The following is a 19,717-nucleotide window of genomic DNA, read 5'->3' on the forward strand; positions in this document are numbered from 1 at the left end:
CAATAAAAGAATTCTTTCCATAGGTGTGTGGGTAAATACTTGTGCAGCTGCCAGCTGCTCTTTGTATCTACTTTAAAACTATAAAGAGCTCTGACACTATGCATCATTGAAATCCAATCCAGCTAGATGTGCTTGTAAATGTGAACACAACACTGTATAATTGAGAGATCTAGTTACACAGAACCATGTTATTAAGACATTACACTCAAACTAATGTCAAGCAGGCAGCCCCCAGTTAGATCGCCTGTGCTCCAGAGCCTGAAAAAATGCATTTAATTCAATTACTTCCTTTGATAATATCTATAATATTTTGCTTGCTTGTGCCAGTAGTATTCCCACCTCACCTGTATACTCTCTCTCTCTCTCTCTCTCTCTCTCTCTCTCTCTCTCTCTCTCTCTCTCTCTCTCTCTCTCTCTCTCTCTGTTATTCCAGTTTGCAGGATGGGTGGACACCGTTGGCTAGCTAGCCAATTGTTCTTGATAAATGTATATGCTACGCACCATTGGGCAGCCAATAAAAATCTCTGGGCGACAAACCTTAATCAGCAACAAAGGTGCTCCCTGTCTGACAGGATTACGGCCAACCCAGCAGAATGGGGGGGTGGAGGGGAAGTGGAGCACACCGGGGAGATTTAATTATCCACCAGCACAGCACTGACACTCAGAGAGGTTGCAGTATAATCAACACCACACACACACACACACACACACACAGGAGAGAACCAGTAAAGAGTCCACAACATATTGGGAACGAGTATGTGTGTCTGTATACCAACTGCAAGAGAAACAACTGCAAGAGTATTTTCAAAAATCCAAATATGATGCTCATTTTTATACTGCTTATAGAGAAGAGGACTGCCAGTCTTTGTCTTTTTCTCTTCTAATTTGTGCATGGCATCATTGTGCAAATTGCTTGGCTCTTGTGAGGTTCACTAGCTAACTGATTAAATCACACCTCACAGATGGAGCTCTCAGGTTTTTGATCTAACATATTCTCCCTCTCACTTGGCTCTATGTGTGTGTGTATGTGTGTGTGTGTGTGTGTGTGTGTGTGTGTGTGTGTGTGTGTGTGTGTGTGTGTGTGTGTGTGTGTGTGTGTATGTCTGTGTGTGTGTATGTCTGTGTGTGTGAGCGCGTGTGTTTTAAAAATATCTGTTAGGTTGACTGTAACAGACTTTCAAAAACGTACCTTGTCCCAGGGGTTCATATTCTTATTTTTGTAACTTTAATATGTATTTTTACCTGGAAATGTGAATAAAGTGCACTTTTAAAGAAATAATTAATGTACATAACTGGACCTGTATAACCTTTTAGAGTAAAGCTTAACATTTTCACAAAATGCACCTTTCTTGGTAAAAGCTACACACCAATGTTTAAAAAAAAAAATCAGTGTAAGCTTGATGGTTCCACCCCAGTGACAAGGAATGGTAGCATTTAATAACCTATTTTCTGAGAGTACATTGTTTTCGCTTCACAGGTTACACCTTTCTCATTTGTCTTTAAGACATCCTTACATACTGTATACTAGTTAAAAATGTTTGATTTGGAAAAACGTTATTTCACCCTGATTCACCCTCACTCTGTTATTTGTTGTAAACCTTCAGGGTTTATTCTTTTATTTATTTTACATAGATAGCTTCTGAACTGTGCTGTTTATAATTCATTTTTCTGTCTGATGCTAATCAGAAATAGAAATCTAAAGGGCTTCAAGTTTTACACTAGGCACACATTGGACCGCTTTAAAGGAAAAAAGGATCAAGTTTACATGAAAGCCAGTTATGATAGTGATGTGTAAGGAAATGTCTAGTGGTGTGGTGATTTAGAAGTAAACACTAATGCTGTATTTTTCATACAAAGTGGAAATGAATCTCAGACAGGGCTGGTTCAGCAATTTTCCTCATAATTCACATGTTCCAAATAGATTTTAGCTGGTTTTCTAACAATAAGGCTTTTTTAGTCACATGTGCAGTGTAACAGCTGCAGAAACACAAGTGCCAAAGCAGAGTGGGGCTCCTCAGCATCCACACACAAGTCTGTGGGTAAATGTTTGTGTGTATAGATATGAAATAGGTTTGGGATAATTCTTATATTTATTTTTCTATAACTTTTACAGCATCTCATTTTTTTTATACAACTGAGGGTTAAGGGCCTTCCTCAGGGGCAGAATAGTGGTAGCTTGGTAGACCTGGGATCGAACTCACAACCTTCCAATTAGTAGCCCAACGCCTTAACCACTAGACTACCACACGCCTATAATACTCCTTACTCATCAGTGTGATGACCTACCAGGTCATTATTGAAGATGGACTGCCCCTGCTTCCTGTGAAATATGGTTAGAACCTGCGCTGACTCTAATTAATCTCCAAGGACATGGACACTATGTCAATCAATGCCAGGCATCAAGAGACATGGCCAAGAATTGTTGTCCTTTGAACCCAGGACCCAGCTGTCTCACTGTAGCCATATGTCTGCCACAGTCTGTGCATCCCAGGATGGGGGATGGAGAAAATAATAATGCTGTAAGGACCCTTACACTCTGCAGTAAGTATCTAATGCAAAACTTGAGCATGATGCCAGTGTCTCAGGGGACAGAATCATCTCGTCCTATTTATTGGACTCCATTCCATTCCATTACCATGTGATTCATCTGCCATCAGTCCACCCATCTCTATCACATGCTTCTACACAGAAGGAAGATCAATTGACTTTGTCCTATAGGGTCGACATATTCTACTCCAGCTAAGCAGTTGTGGTACACAGGAATGGCAGCTATTTGCCTCACCCTGGCCACTCTTTTTAATTATGCTTTTCTTCCATAAAAAGATTAATTCTTTCCTGCCCAACTTTCCTCTCGGGAACTCAAAATTTTACACATTTGTAGTTAACCAAAGCATCGCAGCAAGGACTGGAGCTGCAAATATTGACCCTCATCACTTTTCTCTCTCTCTCTCTCTCTCTCTCTCTCTCTCTCTCTCTCTGTGTGTGTTTTTTGTTAGACTTTTAGAGAAAGATAATTATTTGCAAGTAACAAAAACATGATTTAACAATTACAAATACAGTGCAGTATCTCAACCACATATCACATACAGATCTTTGTTCCAAAAATAATGCACTAAATGAAAAAAAACATATTGTAGTAAAATAAATCTCCCATATGACAGGAGAAGAAAGGTGGCAAGAATAACAGGAAGGGATGAAAGAGGAAGAATAGGAACCAAGAGAAAACATTTAGCTTCAGGTATCATAAAATCAGAAATTTTTTAAAGTCATGTCTTTATTAGCATTTAATCCAGTTAAAATGTATTAAGTGTGTGTGTGTGTGTGTGTGTGTGTGTTTGTGTGAGTGTGAGTGTGTGTTTGTTTCATTTTATTCAATCTTCTTTCTAACCCAAGCATAGTTTGAAAGCATTATGAATCTAAAAGTAACAGGATAGATTCTAAATATAACTGATAGATTCAATAAAATAAAATAAAACACACAAACACAGAGAAATAATACATCTAGGTCTAGATATGGCACCCAGATGTTCATGTTCACTGTAAAGTTAACCAGAATATTCACTGGTGCATTATTATTATTATTATTATTATTATTATTATTATTATTATTATTATTAGTAGTAGTAGTAGTAGTAGTAGTAGTAGTAGTAGTAGTAGTAGTGGTAGTAAGAACTCATTAGTAGATCTACTGTATCTATTTTATATAACTGATTCCATTACCCATCTACATACATGCAGAAGTCATCCATTTTATTTTGGCTTTGCTGTATTCCTATCTCTCTATGTTGACCTATTAGACCTCAGTCTCCTGCTCTTTTTCTGAGGTCTTGTCTGTCTCCAGCTGTCTCTTTCTCATTTTCTACACAGATTGGAGGTTTGACTTGAAGTCCTGCCACAGTCCTGTATTTTCACTGTCAATTTTCTCACTGAAAAGAGATTCACTTCACCACAAATTTATTTCAATTGCTCTTGCTTGGTATCAGAGATGTGATACAAGTGTTCATGGCAAAAACTGAAACAGAGACAGAAGTCATATAACTCAGAGGTGAGTAATTTATAAGACTTGCTTACATTTACTTAGAAAGTTTATATTTCTTTCAGTAATGGTTGTATCCTATATGGATTCTTATTATGTTTCACTATTTGCTAAAAAGTAGTATTAAATTTATATTAAATTATGAGTTAAATGATTAGCTGGAGTTATCACTTCAATACTCAGATAGAGGGTGGACACTGCAAAGAGTTACTGATAAAGTAATATAATGTATTTACAGGTACCTGTACCTTTATAGTATAATGTTTCCAGTAATATACTGTAAATCTTTTCAAATACTACGCATATTATTTGCTCCTTTGTCTGATGTAAACTTCATCCAAAGCAACTTACAATTTAGGCAGGATAGAACTGAGCAAACGCAGCCGTTTGCAGCTGTCCCAAGCACTGAGCTAAAACTCTTCAAATACCTCTAGCACTTTACTAAATCAACATTTTACTTAAATGCAAACTTACATGAAGGAGGTTCGTGATCACCTAAAAAGTCATGAAAATATACAGCACAACAGCACTTGTATTAGATATATACTAACGCTACAGTTTCCAGTATTTTACTGTAAAACAATGCACTGCTCTAATCACCCAATCCTGTAAAGTAATAAAAATATATTTTGCCATCAACCATTTTTTTATCCGTATAAAAGCAAGCTGTAAAACTCTGTAGTGTTGAACAGCTGCACATAACCACATGTCTGGTCATTTTGATGCTGACTTAATAAACATATCACTGCTACATGGTATTTTACAGACTTCACTTTCTAATTATGCTGCATATAGATCTCCCAGGGACTCTGCTGATAAATAATAAGTGTTTGAATGGCACACACATTTGCTATTATATTACATTTGATTGAATGAATTCTCTGCCTAAAACTCTCAACATGCTATAGCAGTTACAAAAACTCAGCACAATCGTGCAAAAAATGGAGAATAGGATTGATATATAGGGATTTCTTAAATTATAGGATATCATATCATAGGTTATTTAAGCAAAGGTAGTCTTCATTTTCCAGGATGGACAGATCCATAAATGTAAATTGTTCAGGTGTTTGTTAAGGGTTCATTAGATAGTTAAAGGTGCTTGGACTTTTAAAATGGTTTACCAATCTGAAAGGTAAACACCCGGTCATAGGGTTTGAAGAGTTTCTCTATAGACTGTACAGAGCAAAGAGAGCACCAGAAAGTATGAAAAGATCTTGAGGAGCTTGAGGACTCTTTTGTCTCATGCAAGCTGATTTGTATGCATGGGATTTAAAGTCCATCAGCTGAATTAAGACTATGTGAGATGTTCTGACAGAGTTGCAGCGGCAGCCGTGAAAACATCAAAGGAGACGAGGACAACCTCCACAGCAAAGGGTCGTGTCCTTTTCAGCACGTCTCAGAGCTCCCTCCTTTATGTCTCTCCAATTATTTTTATCTCCATCAAAAGAGAGCTCAGCTGTGAACTGCGTCCTTCTCCTCCGTCATCCCATAGTCACATTAGTACACTCAGCAGACCAGTCGCCTCTCAGGTGAACAGAAATCAGACTGCTGGACTGCAAAACCCATGAGTATTAAACATGCCAGTGTCTACTAAAGAAAAGATTAGTAGTCAGTAGACACTGAGCATGGCACAATCCCACTGCATTATTCTGATGTTGCTGTGCTTAACTATGTTATTAGTGGAAAGCAAAATATACCTGAAAACCAGCAGCAATGTGACATACTAGTATACAAGATTTTAGGTAAATCGAATTTTATAAAATAAAACTGCAGCCCTGAACATTCAGAGCCTTTCCCATGAGGTGAACTCTCGACCCCACCCACACTGCAGAGGCAAATTGTGCTTCTGCATAAAATTAAAGCAAATGAACATTTATTCATTTCTTATTCATATGCTGCAGGCCTTAGCTGCCTCTCTCTACTAGAAAACACAATTTATTTGTTCTGCTGAACTCATCTTCCACCTAAAATCCCTTGACAAATATGGAAATGAGATTTGGCCAACAGATGAATTTCTGACAGCCATGACAATGAACTTGCATTTGCTTCATGGGCTGAATAATGCTTTTAAAGGCATGTGAGGACATATCCACTATAATCATCCATCTCTAATGCCATACTTGGTATGCTCAACAACACAAGCCTCATTGAACTTAATTTAAGACTGCTTTTCAAGCTCACGCTGCCTAAGGCAATTAAAGCGCAAAAGAATTAGAGTAAAGAATATAATGAAGAGTTTTGTAATTAACACATCAGCACAGCACATCTCGTGAATTTTCATGAACCATAAAAAATATATCCTTTACAAATGGTAACAGTAGAAATTAAATTAAATGGACTTCATGAATAATTCTGTCTGCGTGTGTCTGTCTCAGAGGGGAAGCATATCTTCAGGGAAATTAAGCACACACGGATCACTGCAAAATCCTTTGTATTAATCAATTTCATAGAAATGACAAAAAAAGAAACAGAAGGAAATTTCTTGCAATAATCCGAAAGGTTTGTGTCATTTCATTGGAAAGCTACATCTAAATGCAGAGAAAGATGCTAAAAAATAAAAGATGCTGTTTTAGCACATGGACTAGACAATATATTGGTAACATCCCACAGTGTGTATTATCTGTCATGCTGAGATCTCTGTAGTTAATAAGTCTCCTGACCAGCTGCTCAATACCAGTCGAATTGGCAGGAAAAGCTTTTACATATGTAGATAAATGTTAATGATACTGGTGTCGGCCCAAAGTGTGTCTCTTCTTGTAAATATTAGTGACAATAAAAATACAGAAACTCAAAATATTTAATTTCTTTAATGTGATCAGAGATTAGTGTGAAATGTAAAATCTAAACTAATTACACAGGAGCAACATTTGAAGAATAATTTGCTTTTATCACTAAAAGAAATCAGTAAAAAAAAAAAACTCAATAAATTAAGCGTAAAGTGTCACATTGAAACATAATTTAAAATATTACAATTATTTGGAGAACATCAGTTGCTTGTGACCACAGTTTTTGTGGGACGGCACATTAATTATAACAAACATCAAGCATCAAAATTATGTTGAAAAGCAATTACAATTAATTTATGTTATATGCTACTGTCTAATACATTTTATGAGCAACCTTCGAATAGACATTTGAGAGCTGACAGTATAAAGTTATCCTACAGACAGACTAATAGCTTGTTTTGAACCAATTCTGCAAAAGTTCCTTCCGTCTACATCTCATAAACCGCACAAAAGACCTTAAACTACCTCAAAGAATTTGGGCTTCTTTTCATGTGGGCTTCTTTTTCTCAGCAGGGAAGACAAGGTCACTGTGGTGCAGCTGCATTTCTGATATATATGGATATGATCCACACCACAATCCCACTTTCTGTCTGTGTATCTTTGCAACATATAATACAGTAAAGATGTTTCGGCCACATACACACAGTCTGCGTGTACACTTTTTTCTGTGCTTGCAGAAATGTATTTGATTTAATAGATGATTTACATGGTCAGATTTATGGACAGAATTTTTTATGTACTGATTCATTAATATGCATTTTAGGACAGAATTTCAAGTCATGAGGTATGCGTACTTATGAATCACATAAAGATAAGTAAGGGTGCAGAGGGGTGTGGCACCGGCTTCCATACGCAGTGGATACTGCGGCACACAGTCTTGTGGAGAGACTCCACCTCAGCTCTCATCAGCTTGGCTTCCATGGCATTTTGGCTGCCAGTAATACTGCAGAGAGTGGTGTGTTAGAAAAGGTACAAGATAATCAAACCATAGCCTAAGCTGAAAGCAATTAGAGGCCAGAAATACAGAAAGGAAGATGAGAATATATTAATTGTAATACAGGAATCATTTCCTGTATATATTGCTATGCTATCTCCAGCTGGCTTGCTTCTCACTTCGCTATCATCTGCAGGGTCTCACTTTTCTATACTCATCTCATTGCTCCAGTTTTGTACCGCAGGACCGCCCCGTTACACTCCTCCTCCCTTCTCCCCAGTCTCAGTGTAGCTGTAACTGCAGCACAGCTTTCTTTCAGTGCCTCCTCTAAACCGAAGGTTTGCATCAACACACAAGGGAAAAGCCCTCACTGAAGTTGGAAGTGCCAGCGATGGCTGCTAATGTGGAATGCAGAGGAATGCAGAGGAATGCAGAGGAATGCAGAGCACCAGCTCTATCATAATCCAGTGTTCATTTAAAACAGTAAAGACTCATTGTTAGAGGGCTAATTGTTATCTGATATAAATAATAAACCAGTACCATACAATTTATTTTCATTGATTAAACCATTAGCAACTTTTATCTAGACTAAATAATTACACTTCAGATTTGATGCAAGGAGTAACATGTATTGTGAAACAGAACCCCAGGCCTCTGCTATTGTCATGGCTCAGAGTGAAACACACAGAAGAAGAGACAGTTTTTCTGGTTTGCTTCAGAGTATTGGATTTCTGCTTCTCTGCTTTGGCTAGCATTCCTTCATTTTTCTTTCTCGAAAAACATGGCCCATTTATCCCAGCTCAATTATTGAAGCCTCGGTGAGCACGGTTGATGGATAGAGCTTTGTTTTAGCCTCACCACTGCTGACACATAATTCACCCAGTGGTTTACTCATCCATTAACCAGTCAAATCAGCACTGTTTATAAGCACTGGCCATCATCTCTAATCGAGCTATAATCTTCAGTGAGATAAACACAGAAACAGAACTGAGTGTATATTCAAGTGCAATCCAACTAGCCCCTCTTAGCTTGTCAGAATAAAAGTTGCAATAGAACTTCTTATCAGTCAGCACATCAACTCAGGCCTCATTTGGGGTAATTATATCCTTTATTAAGTGCTTGCTATAAATTAATTCTATTCTAAAAGAAAAAAAATAATTACAGATCTTTTAAGCATATGATTCGATCCTGAGTTTGGTGCTTTTTAATCTTCTACATATATCCAGGTTCTTAGAAAAATAAGAGTCTGAGTGAGCTGGTCTCAGTGCACTTCCAGGCAAACTCAAGTCCAATTTCATTGCAGTGAGAAAGCAATTCAACACTGAAAGGTCCTGAGTGCAGAAAGTAAACAAAGCATGCTCTGTATTATTGGTGGGCAAATATTTTTTTTATTGTAGATACAAGCTGCTAAACTGTTAAAGGCAAGTTTTTTGTCTAGTGGTATCTCTGTTTTTTCCATGATCAGGTGATTTTTGTGATTACTAAATGTACTTTTTATAATTCCCCTATGTTTGTCCAATGAACTGTTTTAAGTTTTTTTCCAGGCTTAAAAGCCCCTGAGGGTTTTTGTTCCTAAAAGTATGTTAAATTATAAAACCAAACCAAATAATCAATCGTTTTATTTTGATTCACCAAACTTAAGAAGATAAAACTATTAGATTATTAATAGATCTGACCACATATATAAAACGTAGAGAATTTTTGTTAATAAAAGTATGTATTTTTAGAGATCCAGGTTGACCATAAAGGGGAATTACCATTAGCACAGTTTTTGTCCTACAATTACCACTTCATCTGTCCCACATACCACAGGTTACACAGTACCAATAATGTGAATCCCACCCAAATCTGAACATTTGGGTGGGACGATAACTCAAAACAGAGCTCACACCTGGGCCACCTTTAGCCCAAAGGCTATACTAGTATCTGGTTTATTTTAATCACAGGTTCCAAATACAACTGCAAACTTCTCTGGTCATTTGAGACAAACTCAATGAATTTGGCCCAGAATCATCTCCAATCTAATGACTTTATGAGATTGGCCAGAATGGCCCAAAAGGTGTAAAGGGTCTCCAGAGAAAAAAAATAATCAGCTGCATAGTAAAGTACTGTAAATGCAAATGCATAGAAAGGTGTAGGATGAGTTGCCCAGTAAAGAAACCTTGACTAGACATTTGATTGCATCTTGTGTTGATCAATGATGGAAAGACTCCCTGTAGCTCTGGGGAAGGGCTCGTCTCAGAGCTGAGACTGATATACTTTGAAGCTCTTTCCCTGTTGCACAAATGCCAGGACCACTCTGAGCTTCACATGCCCTCAGCCATGTCTGTCAATCTCAGACTGTCTGCATCACATGCATGCAGATGACCACTGTGGCACCATGACACGCAGTTACTCTGGAGCCACTTCTGAGGAAGCAAAGCAGACTGATACAGATTCTGTCTTGCAATTTGGCTCTTATATTCTGTACAGACATATAAATCAACGGTGCAGTAACTGCACTAGTGTGGAGCTTAATCCATCAGTGGATGAATGAATGTGTCAGATCATTAAGAAAACATGACAACATGTTCTCTCCTGATATAAATTATCTCATACACATCCAGCTTTCATAAGTGAGTAGTTGTAGGAACAATACTACCTCTTCAATGTTTAATGGTTTCATGTCTAAGAACAAGATAATGAAAAAAAGTTACTATTTCTGATCACTATAAAATGTTCCAATGACCAGTGGGAAATTTTTTAATGAGCCCAGCCAGTGTCAACATGATATAATCACTGGCTATATAAGATCCACTGACATCCAGGACAAAATGTCAGAATAAATCAGACACCATGTAAATATAAACACACAACTGAATATCCCACACATAAATTTACACAAAACAGCATCCTCATTCATGCTGCACATAATTAAAGAAAACCTAAGGGTTTATGTGTGTGTGTAGGTGGGGGGCTTTGGGGGCAGGGGCATGGGGTTAAGCAAAGTCCACTTGGTCTGATGGCTTAAGCAGGGTACTTTAGAGTCAGACTCCATTCTCAGATGAGCTAAAAATAGAATCAAAGCTTTTGCCGTGGTTAATCTCTGTGCTGATTAGTATGGAGTTAAATCAGATTCACCAGAACCTGAATCCACAGTGCATGAATTAAAGAGTGCATAGAAATAGCATCTAAACAAATATTTAATCAAACTAAAAGACTACTTATATAATATCTATAGTCAAATATTTATAACATTTGGAAATACAAGCTGCTCTTAATGGATGAATGACACCAAAAAATAAAAAGAATATATTAAAATTAAGGATTTATTTTTGTGTATACTGTAGGATATGAATCCACCTGCCTGACTGAACAATGAACATATAAATAAAGTGAAATCCCATGGATTATATTTTCAATTAGAATTAGTTGCTTCAGTATAATGCACTTATATTATGCATATTCATTTCCTTAAAGGTTTTGCATAATAATACCTAGCTAACATTATCCATGTATCCATTTTTCAACCCTGTTTGAGCAGTGTTTTAGTTATTTATAGTTTCTCTTTATGGTGTAAGTATCACATTAGTGGGTTGTCTCAGAAAATTTGATCCATGTCCCAGAATGCAGTTTCACGGAAGGGGCAGGAACACATTTTCCCGACTTGTTCATCCACACCATGTATATTGAGAATAAGACATTATTGTAATTATGCTGTAATATACCAAAAGACAATCACTGAGGGAAGAGCTATGAGCCTTATTGCTTCAGTGCCTGCTGTGAGTAGTCAAACCTACACACAACAGTATAGCACAGATCTGTAAACTAAAACAGTATTTTTTTACTATTGGATCTACTTATAGCTGTAATAAGACAACAATAAAATTATTAGATCTGTGTTTCAGGTTTAATTCAAGGTGAATTTAACTCCAAAGATTACTAACTGCAGCTCCATGGCCCCAGCACCAGTAGCAATTTCAAAATGGAGGTAAAAAGGGCAGATTCCACAGCTTCACTTCAGCAATAGGCTTCCATTTTTATTCCTGGTGCATCTGGGATTATGGCACGGCCAATATGCAGAATATTTCTTCTATTGTATGTGTCACAATCTTTATTCTTTCTTTCTTTATTCAATCTTACAGGGATAAAATAAATGCACAGGGACTCCTTGAGTATGCGTAGTTCCGTGGTGTACAAAGACATGTCCAAGAACAAACTACTGAGCTCTAGCATGCTGCCATTCTAACAGAGACAAGTAGAAATATAGAAGTACAAAGCTGCTTTATTCATGAGCCCATGCACAGCCATGATCAATTACACAACCAATACACACACTACACACTACACACACAATCGACCTTTTCCTCCTTCGTGTTTGTTGACCTTGCTCAGAGGTGTAGCTTTTTCTCTTTAACCATTTATATGCAGCACATTTATACATAACATGTGTTTATACCAAGAGAATAACTAACATAAAATTATACTGGTGCCTGAAATTCAGTCTCAGTAAACAAGTTGACTGAACATGCTTTATGGCACATTTCCAGTTGAAAAGTGATGAACAAGAAACACTTGAAGTGTGTTTGGCTGTATATGTTGTCACCCTGTGATTGCCTGTGAAAATTGGATGAAGTAATGTACAGCATCATGTCTCAGAAGTGCAAATTGTAAAGAGTGGATGCCGTGTTATGAGCAGCCACGCTGCAGCCGTGTATCTGATCTCCATCAAGCCTTCATTACACCACCAGTCCTGCTGATGGTGAAGTACCTCACAGCTGTGCTTGAACCAGAAACATGTTCCACACACACACACACACACACACACACACACACGCGCGCGCACACACACCTCATTACAAATACTTCATTTATTCTGAACATCACCTCATCATGGTAGCCATAATGCACCATCTATTGTTTTACACAATCCCACACCCAGAGTCCTCCATCCACAAACACACTGCTGGTCTGTAGAGATTAAACAATGCAGGATGAGTCAGATGGCCATTTTAGTGTGGTCCAGCTGTGTTCCACTGCCAGTCAACACTGTGTTTCGCCTCATTCAGGCCAGTTGCTATGGCACTGCAGGCCGCCTTTGAGGCTGACAGCATGAGAGAGTGTGGATGCATAATAAGGAAGGCAATCAAAGCCAGACCAGCATCACTGTCCTACAAGCATCTCACCATCACACCCCAAGCTCCTCTAAACTTCACTGTGTGCTCCATCTCATCAGCAATGTCCACAATTTCAGAGAGCTCATATGTGTGAGTGAGGATGTGCAATGAGATGAAGAACGATACTCAGTAACACAGCAGGACAGTCATAAATACAGAGTTAACACATAGCATTTTAGTCCACGGGAGCTGTGAAACATTTTGTACTCAATCAGTAAATCATGCCTGTTAGAGTGTGTAGTGTTTTTAAAGCCAAGACACAACAGCAATATTCACAACCAATAATTTTATTCTTAAATGTTTAAATGTTAATCAAAAACATTTTTTGCACCATTTATTTTTATTCTTTTGTACTGGCAGACAGACAGACGAACGGACGGACAGACAGACAGATGCATAGAGAGAAATGCATCATTTGCCAATAATATTTTGAGGGAAAGCGTATTATTTTAAAAAATAAGTAAGAGGTAAGTGGTAGAGGTAAGAATTATACTGAAAATACTTTTTGGCAACTTTCTTGAAGGACAAAATGTACAGACACTTCAAATATTAATGAATTTCTGACAACAGAAATCTAGTGTCATCCACACTGTCTGGAAGAAATAAATCAGCATGTGCTGTAGCATGTGTCCGGGTTACACAAAAAGATGAGCCAATGTCATCCTCAACCAGTCTGTTCTCATTTCTAGCTGCCTGAACAAATAAACACTTTAATCTAACACTGTTCACCACAAGAGTTAAATCCCCAGAACCTGACATCAGTCATTCTCCTGCTCTGCTCAGACTCACTTCAGACCAATCAAATTCCTTTCATATTGGCACCGCCTACATGTTCACCTCGAACTGAACCCTGCATACAAATGAGGCTCTTCTTTTATCCTAGCTACTGTTCTCTCCACCTGGTGAACTATGACGAGAGGACAACAAAATGAATTTCTTTTACTGTTCATGCATAGCAATGATTTTCTGTGCAAAAAGTGTGGCATCTGCTAGGAGTAACTGAAGTACTGAGACATATTACATTCATTTTGCTTATTCTGTATGAATAGAAACTGATTGTGTGTTCAACATTTCCTGTGTGTAATAGTCACTTTAACAGGATGCATCTAAAACAAATCACTGACTACACACACATAGATGCACACATGCACAGCTGCATGTACACATCCATCTTCCAACATTAACATATAAATCATCTAACCACAGGAGAAGGAGTCCAAAGGTATATATGATTAAACACACATGCATACACACTGAGCCATGTCAGTCTCTGTGTTGGAGCTCTCCGGTAATTTCCCATCATGCTGTGCTCAGCCAATTCTCATGACACTCTTGGACAGAGGAGGGACCATCAGAGTCTGGTCTGCCACCTGACATCAAAGTTAACTGATAAACTATGTACAGTAAGTTAGTGAGATTAGTTAGGACACAAACATCATCATCTACAGTGGGGTCTGAGACCACATTCTGGGATTTTCTGGCATATATTTTTTTTTTCCATTTAAAATTAGAAATAGGGGGGCGCGGTGGCTTAGTGGTTAGCACGTTCGCCTCACACCTTCAGGGTTGGGGTTCGATTCCCGCCTCCGCCTTGTGTGTGTGGAGTTTGCATGTTCTCCCCGTGCCTCAGGGGTTTCCCCCGGGTACTCCGGTTTCCTCCCCCGGACCAAAGGCATGCATGGTAGGTTGATTGGCATCTCTGGAAAATTGTCCCTAGTGTGTGATTGCGTGAGTGAATGAGAGTGTGTGTGTGTGCCCTGCGATCGGTTGGCACTCCGTCCAGGGTGTATCCTGCCTTGATGCCCGATGACGCCTGAGATAGGCACAGGCTCCCCGTGACCCGAGGTAGCTCGGATAAGCGGTAGAAGATGAATGAATGAATGAATTAGAAATAAACAGAAGATTTTTAAATTTTGCAATAGCTAAAACAAAGAAAATATATTTCCAATATCTTGAATGTTTAGTGTTTGAGATTTGCATCTTTCATAGTGGAAGTATTTTTCTGACCATTTGCAAAACTAATGCAAAACTTGTCTTTTCTGCACATTGTAACATGATTCAAATGAAAATGCAAATCTACAATCTCTGCAAAATTTCAAACGGAAAAGCAAAGTCCATGTGCTATCGCATTTCCCATGTCTTACAAGTTATGACCTTATTGAAATAGCAATAACAATTACCCTGTTTACTATTTCACTTCCTTTCCATTCCTGCATTTGCAGTCCCAATGTCTTGCACATAAACCTGTCAGTCAGTGTCAGGGTGGAATTATATTTAGGGTTGTGTTTATATCATATAACATATAACTGTAGATCTTCTTCACCTCTATAATACATTAGATTTAATAACAACTGTATTGTTTTGTACAGGTGTCTGATAAGAGTAAACATCTAATAATTTTCCAGTTCTCATATCTACTTTTTTGTCTTCTATTTTTTTTCTTAATCCACACTGAATCAGATCCAGTACCATATGAGCCTTGTGATGTTTTTTTTTTTTTCATACTCAAATCTGTATTCATACCCACACAAACACACACTGTAGATAACATTCTGCTGCAGGTTTGAGGTATATAAAAAATCTGGATGCTGAATTTATTTATTTGGTGAGATTAAACATGAAAGCTGTCCTTAGTGATAATGTGCCTGGTTTCTTACAAAGACACATAGAGATACATCACCAAACAGCAAGAATCAGCAAGGGAAATGTGGTTGATATTACCACTGAGAGAGCTATGCTGTTCTGATTTTCTTTTTTTTTTTTTGCAAACTCATGCAATTTCCAAGTGAAAGATGCAGCCATTACTCTGGAGCCATTTGGTAGCCTTATTAAGAATTCATTGGCTGTTAATGAGGAATGCTGACCTTCTCTCTTCCCCCTCTAACTATGATACAACTTGGGCTGGAAAGGCAGGATACAGAATAAGGATGAAGACAGATCTGCTCTCTGGTCTGTTTTATTAACTGGAACATACAAGACCCTGGATTAGTATTATTCCAACTCATATCCAGTTCTGACTACAGAAGCACAGACTGCCAGTCCAGCAACTAACGGGGTCAATGTTAATTTACAATAGATGCAGAAGGTCCTTAGAGGGTAGATAAGACACTTTGTCTACATCCTGTCCTGCTATCTCTCCAAAGTCAGCTCTCTGGGGATTGAATCCCTGAAAAAGTGAGAAGAGAGGAGAGGAGAGAAGAAGTAAGGAGAGGAGAGGAGAGGAGAGGAGAGGAGAGGAGAGGAGAGGAGAGGAGAGGAAAGGAGAGGAGAGGAGAGGAGAGGAAAGGAGAGGAGAGGAGAGGAGAGGAGAGGAGAGGAGAGGAGAGGAGAGGAGAGGAAAGGAGAGGAGAGGAGAGGAGAGGAGAGGAGAGGAGAGGAGAGGAGAGGAGAGGAGAGGAAAGGAGAAGAGAGGAGAGGAGAGGAGAGGAGAGGAGAGGAAAGGAGAGGAGAGGAGAGGAGAGGAGAGGAGAGGAAAGGAGAGAGGAGGACATGCTCTGGTACTTTATGAATACTGCACCTGCCAGTGCCTTTAAAAAGCTGACCTGAGTGTTACACTACCACACAACGCACCGTCATCTACATCCAAAAGGTGTGTCGGATGGAACCGGTGTCCTGGTGGAGTATTACCTGTCACTTGTGAAAGCAAAAAGCATGCTCAAAATCCCTGACCTCTGCAGTTCCCACAGTACAATGTCAATGTATTTATAAAGTGAAAGGCTCAGGTTACCATCAGGATGACTTCTCAGGACTGGAGCATCAGAGAGAGAGAGAACTGATGTGCAAGCTGATGGGATGAACAATGACACATTCAGAAATGGCATGCCAACTGACAATAAGAACATGCTGACTTCACAAAAAGTATTATTAGTATAGTAAACATCTCTGATTAGGTCATGGATTATCTACTAGTTTGTAAAAATACTGAATATTGTAGGATTAGCATGTGTGTGAGTGCATGTGTTTAAGTGCAGCCTCCCTCAGGTGTCTGCTGACATTTGAATTGAAATGTTTCAGCATGCTGTAGGTGAGAGATGAATCCCTTGTGTCTTGAAAGATGTATGCATATCATGGGACTGTTTGCAGATCAGCATATTGTCAGTACAGGTATATCTCACAGAGAGGCTTCTACTAAAAGGACCAACACACCTTTCCTACTCACAAAATTCTTGCTTGTACACAAAGAGAGATACACCCACCCCAATGACTATATACATATATACATATATATACACACACACAACAGTACAGAACTGTTATACATACACCAGATATAACAAATCAGAAAACATGCAGAAAAAACTCTCTTTGCACTATTTTTATTATCATGAATCAAATACGAAAATATGGAACACAATCATGATGTAGAGCTGGGCAAATATATTCTTTTTAATTTGTGAAGTATTGTTCAAATAAATATGTCACAGCAGGTGTAGTGAGGAATACTGCTGAAATACAGTACACAATCAAATCAAGTCCTCTCTTTCTATTTAGAAATTTAGATTTATGGAGAGAACAAAAATCCAGTTGATCATATTTATTACTATTTCTGTATAGTAAACTGATTACATTTCAAAAACAATAACAGTGTACATCCAGAAAACTGGTTGTACACTGTTAAAAAAACACCATTAGTTCCCCAAAAGTTTCTTCCTCGTAACATCTAAAAGCTAAAAACCAGAAATTCAGGTCTATTGTTTCATATTCATCTTTTGAGCTCAAACCCAGTGTATAAAGAAAAACAATAGAAAGAGCATTAATGTTTCAGTACTTTCAGAGGGGACTGTATACATTTGTAGTACCTGGAAATTAATGGGAAAATTTTGCTTATGACAACAAAATTAGCAACATATTCATGGTATGATGTTATATCTGCAAATTATTCTTGTGCCTGCATAAAATTGTCTTTGTTTAAAGAGCTAAAACATCATATGCTTAAACTACAGAAGTGCTTTATCTGCACTAATATTACACTTACCCTCTTAATGTATTGCATGTAGAGGAGATAAAGCACTAAATCAGATCAGAAATAAGACTGAGTATAAAAAAGGCATCACTAGGTAGGTATTTATTATTCACTAATTTACTCTGCTTTACTCGGCTTTTAGTAAAAAGGATTAAAGCATACAGTAAATGCATAAAATCTGAGACATTCTCACCAAGATCTTACCAATCAGCCTGCAGACATGACATATCTTGGAGTAAAGAATACCTAATCCTTTAATAAACTGCATATTTATGTGGCAACGTCTTCATGCACCAGAATATTTGAGTTTAAATAGCTTTTTTTCCAAAAATATCTACTGTATATCAAATAGTTTGAAATATATATGTCTTCAACATGCCTTAAATAAAGTAATTCCCAAATTTGGTACATATCTGGCTTGTTAGTGAGTTATGTGTGTTTGAGCAAGAAAAAAACACTCAAATTTACAACGCATATAGAAAGCTTGGCCAGTTATTATAGATAAGTTTCTCCTGAGTGATGCTGTGCCAATGATTAGTTTTTCATTGCCAGTGGCTGTAGGTTAATTAGAAACTTAGTACGATTTCTTAGTGAAGCCAGGAGATGATTTTCACTACATGGATTAGTCTCAGATACTGAATCAAGATGAAACAATGCTAAAGGCTATTGTTTAATGCACAAATACTGCTTTAGAGTGTTCTCGCTTTACACTTATCTATGATGAGCTGCTACCTGCCTTCCTCTCAGGGGAATTTATAATGCAATGTCCATTAGAAAGCATTAAACTGTCTGTTTATACTACAGAGAACTGGATGATGGTTTTATCAAATCATTGAGCTCCCTGTACAGAGTAACATGACAATAACCTTTTCTTCTTATACATAATACATGTCAGTTCACCATATTCACTTTACGTAATAGTCTATGAGGAAAGACATTTTCTTCAGTAAGCAACTTTTATATGTGCTCCATATGTCAGCACTGCAAAGGGACTTAAATATATTAGAAATCAACACAGAGCACTTAAACACTCGTTTTCAAACCCAACTGTGATAAAAGATAAGTTGTGTTTATATACCTCTGCACTAAGCTGGGCAGAAAGTGTACAAATCACCACATTAGGGCTTATTTTAACAATCAGTAATAGCATTTTGTATGCTTTTTTTGTTTCTTTTGAAGAATTTTGTCTTTAAGATAAATGTAGTCATCGTTTAACAAAGGCTAAAGTTCAGGTGACGGAACATGAAGCTGTGTTTTCTAAGGTAGTGAGGTGGAGGATTGCATTAGCTGCACAAAGTGATTAAATGGTTAGTCCAGCATTATTAACACCATTAAAATCCATCCATCACATGATGATGCAGGATTTATGGATCAGCAGGATGCTTTACTGCTGGAAGACTGGAACCTAGTGGAGCTGAGCACGTCTGAATTATGACCACGGCTAGACATGTACAGAAATTTATGTACTAACTGGTATTCTGCTTGGGATTCCTCTCAAACTCTGCCTGATGAAAATCTGAGATCGATAAGTGGATGGAAAAGAAAATAGCTGGAAGACGAAGGATTTATTGCCTTGTATCTATGAGTTCAGGGATAGCAGTCTTATCCTGTTGTGTCTGACAGAAGGTACTCATCATGTGTGGAAATGTGTGGAAAGCTGCTTCTTATAGTAGCAATCACCCACATACACATAAACATGGCAGGCTAAGCCCTATCGTATATTATTGTAGTCCATACTATTCATACTATTGAATTTCACAGCTGCATTAAATCCAACTGTGCAGGCACTGATAAAGTCATAGAACACCCTTTTTCTATTCTCAGCTAAGGCCCTTATAATAT

The sequence above is a fragment of the Tachysurus vachellii genome, chromosome 10, assembly GCF_030014155.1.
Source record: "Tachysurus vachellii isolate PV-2020 chromosome 10, HZAU_Pvac_v1, whole genome shotgun sequence".
NCBI lineage: Eukaryota > Metazoa > Chordata > Actinopteri > Siluriformes > Bagridae > Tachysurus > Tachysurus vachellii.